Raw genomic sequence first — 12,248 nt, forward strand, 5'->3', positions numbered from 1 at the left:
ATTTCATTAAATAAAATTTCAAACTTTACTTCAATAGTATTTTCCCGCATAATCCATGTTTCTTCAATACATTCTCGACAGAAAAATTGACATTTCAGTGCGTTTTGAGCTATTTTGAAAGAAAATATAGCGAGTTCCCTTGCAACGAGAATAATCCGATACCGCCGGCGAGCCGTGTTCATTAATCTTACAACTTGCAAATTTGAGTTGATTTTTCCGTCACTTTACATATTTTGATGGTGAGTGTGTGCTATTTTGTATTTTCATATTCCATTTTCACATTTCCTGTACTTATTTAAAGTTATTGCATTTTACAAAACTGATAATTAATGCAAACTTTTTGAGATAGTTCACCTGGAAAGGACACCGATGCGGTGCTTCGCCTCGCCGGCCGGCCAGCTGGGCGACCGGCTGTGCTGTGATTGTGACTGAGTGAGGCAGTCGGCTCAACTAGAGCGAAGTCAACTTACTTATTTTTAGTTAATATTTCCCATTTTCCAATGGCGAGAGTGTGCTATTTTTGTATTTTTACACTTCTACTTATTAAAAAGTGTTTTAATATCACTAAGCTGATTATCATTAGGACAGTGACTGCGTGGTCTGAGAATGCGCTTCCCAATTAAAGTAACCAGCCTTGACGCCCTTCAGGCCGCGGGGGGGGGGGGGGGGTGGTGCTTCCAACCAACATCTAAACCAATTAAGGAAATACATTTGTAAGTTATGAAGTTTACGATATGGAATAGTTTATTGAAAAAATGTATTGTACCGAAATTGAAAAACTTGTTTTTATAAAAATCTAAATTTTAAAACTTGCTTTTTCTTATCGAAAAACATGTCTCTTATTTTTTTACCTGTCAGTATCTGTCACAGCTTTTTAAAATGCAAATTCCACTGGAAACAACGGGTCTTCTGGAGGATACAAGCACTTGGGCTGGTCCCAACCACCTACACCCGGGATGAGGAGAAGAGATTTCATACTCGACAAGCGATGGCCTTTCCATTTCTTTCACGAGCAGAAATGATACCGAGTTCCAATGACTTGGGCATCAGAGCAGCAGTCCCTTGATCGATGAGGTAAGTACAGCTTCTTAGATAATAATCAAATTTGTGCACTTCATGCAGGCATATCAAATTTCTATTTTTATTTCTTGGTATTTTCAAATTCTTTAAATGGAAGAAAGAACAATTGAATTGAACATTTACTTATTATTTCTTTTATACATTGTTTGAATTGAAAAAAAAAATAACTTTTTTTTATATATATGCATTGTATTCATAAAAATTCAAAATTGCTTCTTAAAAATGTAACTACTACATGTTTAGGTTAAGTAGAAGTTGTAACATTCTAAATTAATTTTGGGTATGTAGGGGTTATGCTTAATTCATGAGGAACATTTATGTCATACACATATAGATGATACCAAGTATCGTTCAAGTGAGCTTGAAGGGAAAGTTCACCCTGACAAAAAGTTAATTGTAAAAACAGCAGAAAAAATAATAAAAAAATATTGACAAAGGTTTGAGGAAAATCCATCAAAGAATTGAAGTTATTAGAATTTCAATTATTGGATTTGTGATGTCATGTGCGAGCAGCATTTCTGCATAATAAATGGTAAAAAGTCAAGAAATTGTAATTTTCTAAGAAAATTGAAACTGGTTTTACTATTCCTTTTGTATATATTCAAAGACAAAACATTTCACACCCAAACATGAAAAGAAAACAAAAATAAGTCATCAGGAACCATTGAAAAAAATTGAATTCATGAATTTTATATTACAAAACATATGGGGCAGCTGCTCATTTATGACGCCACAAATCTAATACTTAAAATTCAAATAACGTTTTGAAACTTTTCCTCATACATTCACCAATATTTTTTTTGGTATATATTACTTTTCTGCTATTTTTACGACCAACTTTTTTTCAGAGTGAACTTTCCCTTTATGATATTGAATTAGTTGCAATTAATTTAACTTTAATATATTTAAAAGTATTTGCTTCTAAACTGAAGGTTGAAATGATTTGATTTGTTTCAGTAGCAAAAGAGGTGCAGAGCTTCAAATAGTTGAAATTACTTTATTTTATTTCTATCTTTCCAGCTCTTTGAGACCACCTGAATTGCAAGCTCTGTATGGCCAGTTTTTGTGTGACAAAATAAAAGATAAGGGTTGAAAATCCCTCCAGCTAAGTTAGGGATCATGTAATTGCCATGGAAACCAAATATAGTAATGTATAACAGGTTGTATATTCATGAAAGTGCAATTGTTGGATAAATGTTAATTTATATTGGCACTAATGTAATTTTAAGATTGTCCTTATTTTTAGCTTTACATAAACACCAAAAGCAGAGAATATTGTTCCCAGTTGGAATTGTGTCATATTTATTATCATAATAGTATTATCATAATTGTGGTAATGTAATCCTATTTGAAATTATGAACCAGTATTTATTTTGTGTGGGATATAATATGTTTTATATACACTGAAGTTCAATATGTGTTACTATGTAATTTTAGATCTGATCAAGTTTACCTTAATGTTACTTAATAAAACCCACTTAAATCCAAAGAAGTATTTTGAATATTTGGTTCTTGCACTATTTTGTATCCCTTTTCTCGCTAAATATTTACCTTTTATTGAGAGCTGTGTTGACGGGTTCCATGACATTTGCTCTGGCAAATTCCACACCATAATCTTATGAACAGCTTCAACCAGTAAGGTCTAAACCTAACTTAAAACCATATTGCAACCCTGAACCTCTATCTTAAGGGGCTTTCACAATTGCTCGTGTGATTGTTTGCGATCACTTGGTCACAATATATGTTGCACAGAATTGCAACGGTGAAGGGTCGTAAGTAGTCACGCAACCAATTGTGAAAGGGGCTTTAGACAAAATTAAGCCTGGGGCAATTGTCGCAGGAGCAAATGTTGTGTCAAATGGTAATCAGATGGAGATGACTGAGAGATGAAGATGGGAGGGGGTGAAGATGGTGAAAGGTGGGATGGCCATGATGAGGAGTGATGGAGTTGAGAGGGGTGTGGATGATGAGTGGGTGGAGATGAGAGGAGGGATGGGGATGATGCAAGGATGGATGGAGATGATGCGGGGAGGGATTGAGATAAGGTTTAGAGATGAGGATGGAGATGGTGAGGAGTGGTGGAGATGGTGAGAGGATCGAGTAGAGATGATGAGGTGAATGGAGATGATGTGGAAGGGTTGACAGGAGTAGGGGGTGGAGATGAGAGAGATTGAAATGAAATGGGGATGGAGATGCGAAAATGGTTGGAGAAGACGGGAATGGAGATAATGGGGGTGGAGATGTCAGGAGGCGTGTTGATAACGGGAGAAGAAAGATAAAGGGCAGGGGGGATCATCATCACAAACATTATTGCCTCCACCAACTTCATCATCATCAATATCATTACCGTCATCGTCATTATGACATCATCACCACAAACTTCATCATTATCATTGGCGCAATGAGTGAAAGATTTTGAGGGGTAAGATGTGGCCCATCATGCCAAAGTTATTTTTTTTTAATTGTGAATGAGTAAAATTTTTGACATTTTTATTAGACAAACTCATTTTTTTATTATAACATCATACTAAAACTTTTCTCTTTTCGTTTCTCTTTCATTCATTTTTTGGGGGGTATTTTATCTTCTTTTTTTTGAGGGGGGTGCTCTTGCCCCCAAGACCATGATCCCCCACCACCTGTACCAACTGATGACATCACTCACTCACTTATTTCTTTTGTATTTTATTATATGAAATATGAATATTTTTATTTTCTCGACATTTCATGTGAAATGAAGTTTCATTCCTCCCTGAACACGTGGAATTCCATTATTTTAACATTTGTGCTTCAGGCAAGGAGGTCCTAATCATTAAATTTGTAAAAACTGAAATATTGTATAATTCAAACGATAAAAAACAAGAGAAGTAGTGAGTGGGTGACATCATCGACTCTCTCATTTGGATGTAACTGGCTCGTTCATATAACTATTTTGTTAAAAATAAGCGAAACTTTGAAATGTCATAACTTTCTTATTCTACATCCGATTTTAATGAAGTGTCAGCATTGTGCTTGTCTGATTTTTCTCTATTGATTCTAATCAAAATTTTCTGAGTTGGGACTTGACCTTTAATGATAAGTTCCGAAAATTGGGGCATCAAGTTTTACCCATCAATCCTTCTGTCAAAAATTTATCAATAAATCAACTCAATCAATGTGCAATATGCTTGATCAAACATTCATTTTTTTCAATAAATTATTTAATAAATCATCATCGGCCTTATCAGTCAATTTCTTGGTAATCATTTGGCACCCCCTAGTTCAAGTATCAACCCCCCCCTTAGTTCAAACATCAATTTTGCACTCCTACATGGATAGAACATGGCAGCGGATAAGGTTTTAATATCAATGACACCCTTAAAATTGTTATGAGGGAATGTGGTGACCGGGGATAAAATCTTTGAAGAATTTGAATAGTAAAACTTAGTTGATTCTAGAGCAAATTGATGACATGAATGAAATAGTACATTAATACATAATATGGCCCACATATATAGCGATTATTTTTCTTTGTGGTCGAAAAAACTTGGTAGGGCTTGAGCGATTTTTTTGGGGGAAGGGGGGCTTTAATCCCCCCCCCCCAAAAAAAAAAACACGCACCTGAAGAAGAGCAAAAGGGAGGGAAAGAAGAAGAGAAAAAGTGGAAAGACAGAGCGAATGAAACAGTGGAATGGGGGATAAAGGAAAGAGGAAAAAGAAAAAAAAACAGAAAAAGCGAGAGAAGAGGGGAAGAGAGTGACGGTCCAACTTTAGGCCTTTTGAGATAACCTAATCCTGTTTTTTAGAATGAAATTATGATTTTCTTAAACTTTGGTCTGCAGGATTATCCCCACAACATATTTATCTTGGTGCCCCCTACAAAAGTTCAAGGCCCCCAGTGCACCCAAAGCTGAATAAACCCAGCTACTTCATGCACTGATGAGATCGAGTCAATGGATTGCATCATTTCCAAGAGGTTCTCAATAATATTCCTGAGATGATGAAAAGGATGTTGGTGGCGATGGTGATGATAATGATGAACATTGGTGATGACGGTGACAATGGTGGTGATGATGATATTGGTGATCATGATGATGATGATTATGATGGCGATTATACTGGTGATACGATGACAATAATGGATGATGTTGTGATGATGGTGGTGATGGTGGCGATGATGGTGATGTGATGAAGATTATGGTGATAATAATGATGGCGATGATTATGATGATGATGGATGAGAATGATATTGGTGGTGATGATAATGATGTTGGTGTGATGATGATGGTGGTGATGGCAATAATTGTGATATTGATGGTGGCGATGATAGAGACGATGATGTTGGTGATGATGTTGAATGATAATATGAAGATGATGATGATGATGACAGCGATAGTGATTATGGTGATGATGATAAGTGGTGATAATGATGGCGATGAAAATAGCGATAACGATTGTGGTGATGATGATGATAATTAAGATAATGGTGATGATAATGATGGCGATGATAATAGCATAGTGATTTGGTGGTGATGATGATGATGGTGGTGGTGATGGCAATGATTGTGACGATCGTGGTGGCGATGATAGAGATGATGTTGGTGGTGAACTGGTGATGATGTTCCATTCCTCCTCTACATCCCCTCATCTCCATCGCCTCCTCATCTCTGCTCCTCTCAGCTTCATCTCTCATCCTCTCAGCTTCATCTCTCATCGTCATCCCCTCCATCCTTTCCCTCATAATTTCAATCCGTCCTCTCATCATCTTTTCCTCTCATCTCCATCCTTCCTTTCATCTCCATGCCTCCTCTCATCATCTCTATCCCTCTCATCTCCATCCTTCTTCTCATCTCCAACCCACTTTTCATTACCATCCTTTTCACTTCACCGTCTCCATCCCTCCAATTTCAACTTCATCTCTCCCAAAATGTCCACCTGATCACCACAGCACTTAACAGTGAAATGTTCAGCAGAAAAAAATACATGGGAGTAATAGAACCCAATATTCACAATACTTTTTAGTAGACTCTTTATTTTCTATGTAACAATGTGATAAACTTGATCACAACTAAAATTACTAAGTAACACATAATTTTCTGTTATATCTTACAAACAGTAGGGGAAGGCGGGGTAAGTTGTGATAGTTTTTGCTTTTTGCATGTTAAAATTGATATGATTAATAATCTTGTCGAAATAAGTACCTTGCCTTTAAATTTAATTCTTCTGAAATATTTTCCACCTATATATAACTTTCTATCCCCACACTGAAAGTCATCGTGACCTTTAAAAAAAAACAATGTCAAATGGCTCAACTTGCCCCATATATGGGGTAAGTTTGAGCCATCTTCTGGGGTATGTTGAGCCTCAAAAACTATGTACAAAGTGTATGAGGGGGGAACCAGCATGTCAATTTTTTGTTTAGTCTTTTCACTTGCTAATTCTCTATAAATACTAACATCCTTTAAAAGGAAAAGAGCAGTCATGTAAATTTGCTCCTTTCAGCCGGCATTTCAATCAATTTTTATGGTTTGTTTGTTTTTTAAGATACATTACCATAGGAATTACCATGGCTCAACTTGCCACATGCTGTTCGGCTCAACTTACCCCAGTCCGAACTAAGTGCGATAATTTTGTATCCACACATTTATTATGCATCCATCATATAAAAGACTATGACAAGAATGAAGATCTACCGGTATACCTGGACTAACAATGTTGTTATCATGTCTTTATTATATTTAAAGACGTGTGTGTTTATAAAGCACTTATTTATTTCACACTCTTTTTTTACTTTTTTGGCTGAAATTCATATTTTTCCCTCTAAAAAACTACTTTTTGTTTCAAAGTTGAAAACATTGTGGTGGGGTTAGGGGTTATGCTATGGGTCATCAATACATGACACCACCACAGTGTCTGACTCATTCATTATTGGCCTGGGGCTGGTGGCTCAACTTGCCCCTATGCTCAACTTACCCCGCCTTCCCCTATAGCATAACAAAACATGGTCTTGTTATGCTGTTGAAAAAAAAACATACATAAAGAAAATCAAATAGTGCACCATTCCTGGTATATTTGTTTATTATTTATATATTCACAAATTCATGTGTGCCCAGTCATACTTTTGCCTCTTAGTATAAAAAGCAATTGCCAGTCCAACTTCAGACAAATAATTCCTGCTATACTTCCTTAAACTTAAAGCCTGCTATTATTTTTGTATACTATTTGTGCATATTCACATATTCATGTGTGCCCATACTATATTTGTTGATTTGTAACTCTGATTGAGAACAATATTCTCTGCTTTGGGTGCGAATGTAACAATATAGACAATCTTAAAACTACAATAGTAACCATACACATTAACATGTAAAAATTAATTGCCCCTTTTGGTTTAAGAATATACATTTCAAAATTTATTGCATGATTACCATGACAACTAACTTAACCCTAACTTATGTAGAGGGCTCTTTCAAGGTTAATTAAGTCCACCCCAGAAAAATGCTAACTTGTATACATAGAGAAAATCAAACTAGTATAGTGCTAAAACTCATCAAAATCGGATTTAAAATAAAGTTATGACATTTTAAATTTTCGCTTATTTTTCGTAAAACAGTGATATGCACAAATAGGTACCGATAAGTAAGTCGATGATGCCCATCACTCACTATTTCTCCTTTTTTTATTGTTTGAATAATAAATATTTCATCTTTTTAAATAGATCTGATTTGACAATAAGGACTAATTTGACTGAACCATATTAGCATTAAACAATGATAATTCCACATGTTCAGGGAGGAATTAATCGTTGTATCACTTGACAATGAGGAGAAAATTAGAATATTTCATACAATAAAATACAAAAGAAATAGTGAGTGGATAACGTCATAGTCTCCTCATTTGCATACCAGCCAGGATTTGCAGATAACTGTTTTGTGAAATTAAGCGAAACTTTAAAATGTCAAGACTTTCTAATTTTACATCCGACTTTGATGAAATTTTCAGTGTTATGCTTGTTGGATTTCTCTCTTTTTATTCAAATCAATTTTTTGTTAGAGTGGACTTGTCCTTTCAGCACTTCCTTACAATTTTGTTTTATAAATAAAAACAAGCTAAGTACGGTTTGCAATCCATGTTGTCTCAACTAAGTCAAACAGCTGAAAAGATGAAATGAAGTATGAAATGAATTATTGACAAAATTATTGTAATTTCAAATATTTGAAGATCTGCAGTCTGCACCTCTTGATAATAAAAGAAATTAGACCATTTTCAATCGTCACCTTGTCTTGAACAATTTAGAAGCAAATACAAGTTTAATATATCAAAGTTAAGTTAATTTGCTAAACACACTAGAACTATACCTGTTATATTCTGGAATAATTACATAACATAAAGGATCCACATAAATTTCGCATTACCATACCCAAAAATTAATTTGAAATGTTACAACTTCTACGAAACCTATAAGTAATTTTTTTGTTCAATTCAAACAATGTATAAAGAAAAAAAGTAAATTCATTTATATTCAATTGTCCATTCTTTCTTTTAAAGAATTTGAAAATACAAAAAAAATTAAATTTCACTTTGATATGCCTGCATGAAGTGCGCAAAAATTGATTTATTGTATCTATAAAGCTGTATTTACCTCATCGATCAGGGGACTGCCGCTCTGATGCCCAAGTCACTGGAACTCGGTAATATTTCTGCTCGTGAAAGAAATGGAAAGGCCATCGCTTACAAGTCGAGTATGAAACCTCTTCTCCTCATTCCTGGTACAGCCCAAGTGCTTGTATCCTCCAGAAGACCCACTGTTACCAATGGAAGTTGCATTAAAAAAAGCTGCGACAGTAATCGATAACGAAAAAGCAAGTTTTTAGATTTTGATAAAAAGTTAAGTTTTTCAATTTCGGCAGAGTACATTTCATTTTTCAATAAATTATTCAATTTTGATAATTATAAATACCCAATATATTGTCAGTTGTTTACCCCTGCCCTTCAAAACTTCGAAAACAATAAAAAAATTATAGTTATTTAAGAAAAAAAAATAAACAATGACACTTTCCTACAAAAATTGTAAACTTCATATCTACATGTAGTTACATGTACATATGCCGGCTACGAAGACATTTTCAAATCTATTTCCCTTTTTTAGTTAGAGACATTAAAATTTAAAAAAAAAACCTTTTCAATAAGTGGAAGAAGCGTAAAAATACAAAAATAGCACACTCTCGCCACTGGAAAATGAGCAATATGTCAAGAGACGGAAAATTAACTGAAATAAGTAAGTTGACCTCGCATAGCATAGCTAGCTAGTTGAGCTGACTGCCTCACTCAGTCACAATCACAGCACAGCCGGTCGCCCAGCTGGCCGGCCGGCGAGGCGAAGCACCGTACCGTATCGGTGTCCTTTCCAGGTGAACTATCTCACAAAGTTTGCATTAAGTATCAGTTTTGTGAAATGCAATAACTTTAAATAAGTAAAGGAAATGTGAAAATGGAATATGAAAATACAAAATAGCACACACTCACCATTAAAATATGTAAAGTGACGGAAAAATCAACTCAAATTTGCAAGTTGTAAGTTGAATGAACACAGCTCGCCGGCGGTATCGGATTTTTCTCGTTGCAAGGAAACTCGCTTTATTTTCTTTCAAAATAGCTCAAAATGCACTGAAATGTCAATTTTTCTGTCGGGAATATATAAAAGAAACATAGATTATGCGGGAAAATACTTTTGAAGTAAATTTTGAAATTTAATTTAATGAAATTTTGAAGAAGAATTCAAGTGGTCGAGTTGTCCGATTCAGAGCCAACCCTGGACAACTCGACCGGGACGAGTTGTCCAGGGCAGCGGGTCGGGCTGTCCAGGGTCGGGCTGTCCGGTGGTCGGGCTGTCCCGGAACCATGAACGGAACGCGATTTACGGTATCTTCGAAGCTCAAACACAAAACTTATTGCAATTGTAATAAGGTTCAAGATCTTCTCGGTGCGATTTATCGCTATCTCCGAAGAGCTGAGGATCAAAACACAGAGAGAGAGAGAGAGAGGGGTGCTAAAATGCGGGCTAAAATGTTCATAAACGGTAAACCCCACCAGAAAATGTACTATTTTATGCTGAAAATTTAATGTAGACAATAACACTAGAGTTCAGCGAACCGAGAAAGACAAACTTTATTGAATGTAATATTTTATCACCTTACTCTACAATTAAATATCCAAATGATGGCAGAATTTGATCAATTTTAAATATTTCAATTTCTGGTGGGGTTCACTTACTTTTTAGCACCACTGTATCTCTATGTCCAGCTCATGTTGATAAACAGTACGCATAAAACAGTTTACGCCTATAAATGATCCTATAAAATAGGTAAATAATCAAAGGTTTTTTTTCCCCACATTTATACATTGGTAAAGATCTCTTTAAGAGAATTACGATATAAGGAAAAAAAATCTGCTTGAGTGTGCACCGCTTATATTTTAAAGTTCGTGAAAAATGATTTGCGCAATATCGATAATAGACTTTCATCGTGAAGAGCACATGGACGAGCTAAGAAGATTGATTTGAAAACATATTTTACCTTAACTTCATGCCAAATGCGCCCATCCCTTCCTCCCCACCCACCGAGACAATCGTGATGATGTCTGCTTTTACTGAGCTGTGATTCACATGAAATGGATTAGGCTCTATTTCGTTCTGTTAATCATTATCCTGCTAGGCAAAAGTGTAGAGAAACATCTTTAAAACAAATATGAAATGTAAACCTACTTTAAATGATGAAAAAATTAGTAAAAAGTTAATGCTGGAGATGTCTGAAACAAACTTTTGTTTGCATTCATTAATGTCCTCAGTTGCAGCTGGAACAAAAAGGGTAAAGTCTGTGCTTACCTAGGGGCACAATGATAATAAGGGTGACAAAGTTGTCACAAAATTTTAAAATGTATTTGTTTTATTTCAATTTGCTTTCCGTTTTTCCTCCAACACAGATTCTTTTTCTTCTTCTGTTGGTTTGAGTGGCGAGTAGTCATATTTGACTACTGTCGCCATTTGACTTCATCTAAAAATATTTCACGTCTTATATCACACAATTATTCTTATCTTTATATTTTATCTTTATCTTTTTTTTCTTTTATTTCAATGATATTTACTGAATCACAGTCAATATCTTAATGCGAACGAGCGAAGCTAACCCGTTTTCAGAATAATTCAAAAAATATCTTTCATGGGATGTGAAATAAGATAACTGTGGCGAGTGAGAGAGCCTTGAAAAACTTGCTTCAGTTGTTTAAAACAATGTGCATAAGAGAGAGTAGTAATGGTAATTTATTGATAAGAAAAGGGAAAAGAAATATAAAGTTGATTTATACAAAAATAAGGATAAAACAGTCGAGATTTGTTCAAAGAAAATCCATTTTGTTCCTTAGAAGTGAGTTCAGAATAAAGAAAATATGGGAACATAATTATTATCGGGTATAACGCACGGTGCCTTATGAAATGATTTTAGAAATGGCACAATGATGCAAATGAAAAGATTGCAGATCATGTAGGGAAAATATTGAATAATATTTAAGATTATATTCTGGCGCGAAGCGCAAGCAAACAATTTATATAGTAACATGAAAAAATTTTTTTTGCAAGTCTTCCCCTCACATTATTTCATTCACTGGTCTTCCTCCTCTTATTTTCTTTTCTTCTGTCTTTCTTCTTTTCCTTTTTTCTTTTCTTCTTTCTCCCTTTTTTTGCTCTGCCAATTTTTTCTGGGGGGGGGGCACACCAAATCTCAGGGGGGAGGGCACGTGCCCCAAGGCCCCCCTGTAGCTACGCCACTGGTTCGTTAGTCCGAAAACGAAATGAGGTTCGTAATTCCGAAGGTTCGTTAGTCCGAAAACAACATGAGGTTCGTAATTCCGAAGGATCGTAATTTTTTTAAAGTTGCAAAGTCTGTGCACTCAGGAGCGGCATATCGTTGTCTTGGGAAGGGGGGGGGGGGCTATCAAAACAGATATGAACCAGAGAAGATTTTTTTTTATTCATAGTTATGTTTCACCCCCCCCCACCCCCAACCTGCTTGTTAAGAAATAAATAAATTTGTTTTGAAAATAATCGATCCATAAAAGCATTACTATTCAATTCAATTCAATTCATCTTTATTTCACAAGCCAATTAAAAAGGCTCTTATTAAAAACAACATACATAC

At 35.2% G+C, this 12,248-nt stretch overlaps 2 long non-coding RNA genes across 2 annotated transcripts; one reads left to right on the forward strand and one right to left on the reverse strand.

Moving 5' to 3' along the window:
- The first annotated feature begins 54 nt into the window (after positions 1 to 54).
- On the forward strand, positions 55 to 2,944 carry LOC121419084. Its single transcript, XR_005970551.1, has 3 exons — positions 55 to 239; positions 859 to 1,074; positions 2,101 to 2,944. It is a non-coding gene; the product is annotated as an uncharacterized LOC121419084 (long non-coding RNA).
- Positions 2,945 to 8,089: 5,145 nt separating this feature from the next.
- Positions 8,090 to 9,759, reverse strand: LOC121418008. Its single transcript, XR_005970420.1, has 3 exons — positions 9,583 to 9,759; positions 8,699 to 8,892; positions 8,090 to 8,210 (listed from the first exon to the last, which is right to left on the reverse strand). It is a non-coding gene; the product is annotated as an uncharacterized LOC121418008 (long non-coding RNA).
- Between the last annotated feature and the right edge of the window lie 2,489 nt (positions 9,760 to 12,248).

The sequence above is a fragment of the Lytechinus variegatus genome, chromosome 7 (genome assembly GCF_018143015.1).
Source record: "Lytechinus variegatus isolate NC3 chromosome 7, Lvar_3.0, whole genome shotgun sequence".
NCBI lineage: Eukaryota > Metazoa > Echinodermata > Echinoidea > Temnopleuroida > Toxopneustidae > Lytechinus > Lytechinus variegatus.